Source organism: Trachymyrmex cornetzi, unplaced genomic scaffold, assembly GCF_001594075.2.
Source record: "Trachymyrmex cornetzi isolate Tcor2-1 unplaced genomic scaffold, Tcor1.1 scaffold74, whole genome shotgun sequence".
In the NCBI taxonomy this organism is placed as follows: domain Eukaryota; kingdom Metazoa; phylum Arthropoda; class Insecta; order Hymenoptera; family Formicidae; genus Trachymyrmex; species Trachymyrmex cornetzi.
This window is the reverse complement of record NW_017300070.1, coordinates 540,280-541,256: the sequence shown is the minus strand read 5'-3', so window position 1 is coordinate 541,256 and position 977 is coordinate 540,280.

Genomic DNA, 977 nt, shown 5'->3' with positions numbered 1-977 from the left:
GAAATATGGAACTAATATTCAATATGACTGTTAAAATCAATATGGACGCGTTATCTACAAGGTGTCACAAGGTGTTCACGTGTGTTTTGGTGTGTTTGCGTGGACGACTCGAGTTTAAATATCTCTAAGAGTCTGTTTAAGTGTCTCTATCTCCCTCTTCATCCCTCTCTCTCCATAGAGCGATCACGAACAATACACGTGAGTATACAGTAAAAAAAACATAATAATTTTGTATAAACAACTGATATAGTAATATTGTAATATTAGAACTTAAGATGGTGCGAGCCTGTTGTATCCCGGGATGTTTGTCGGGACAAAACGTTCCATCTCATATGTTTCCAAAAGATATTGAACGCCACAAGCAATGGTTTAAGGAATTGAACATGAAAGTAATAGAGGACGAAAAAGAACTTAAAAAATTAAGAATTTGCTATCAGCATTTTCGTAATGAAGATTACACTAATTCTCCAACAAGAAGAACTTTAGAACGAAATGCTATTCCATCTATAAATGTACTGCAACATGCAGATGGTATGAATGTCGAACATATACCACAACACACGGATGGTATGAATGTCGAACATATACCACAATACACGGATGGTATGAATGTCGAACATATATTAAATGGAAAACTACAAGAGGACTATGAAAATAATTACATGTATAATGAAGCGAAAAAAATGTCAAAGAAGTACTCTAAATTAGATACGCGTACCAAACGGTGTAAAAGGGATCCCAGAGGAGAAGAGACACAGACTGTGATAAAAGAGACTACATCCGTGGAGTAGGATCCATTCAAGTAAATTTAAAATAAATCTTTACAGATGTACTAGATCCGTATGAGTTTGGATGCAAACTCAGGGATGCAAACGAAAATATTTATATCAAAATATTTATATCTTTATATAATAAAGAAATTAAAATAAAAAAATTATTAACATATGTATATATAGATATTTAATTTTCAACTGAGA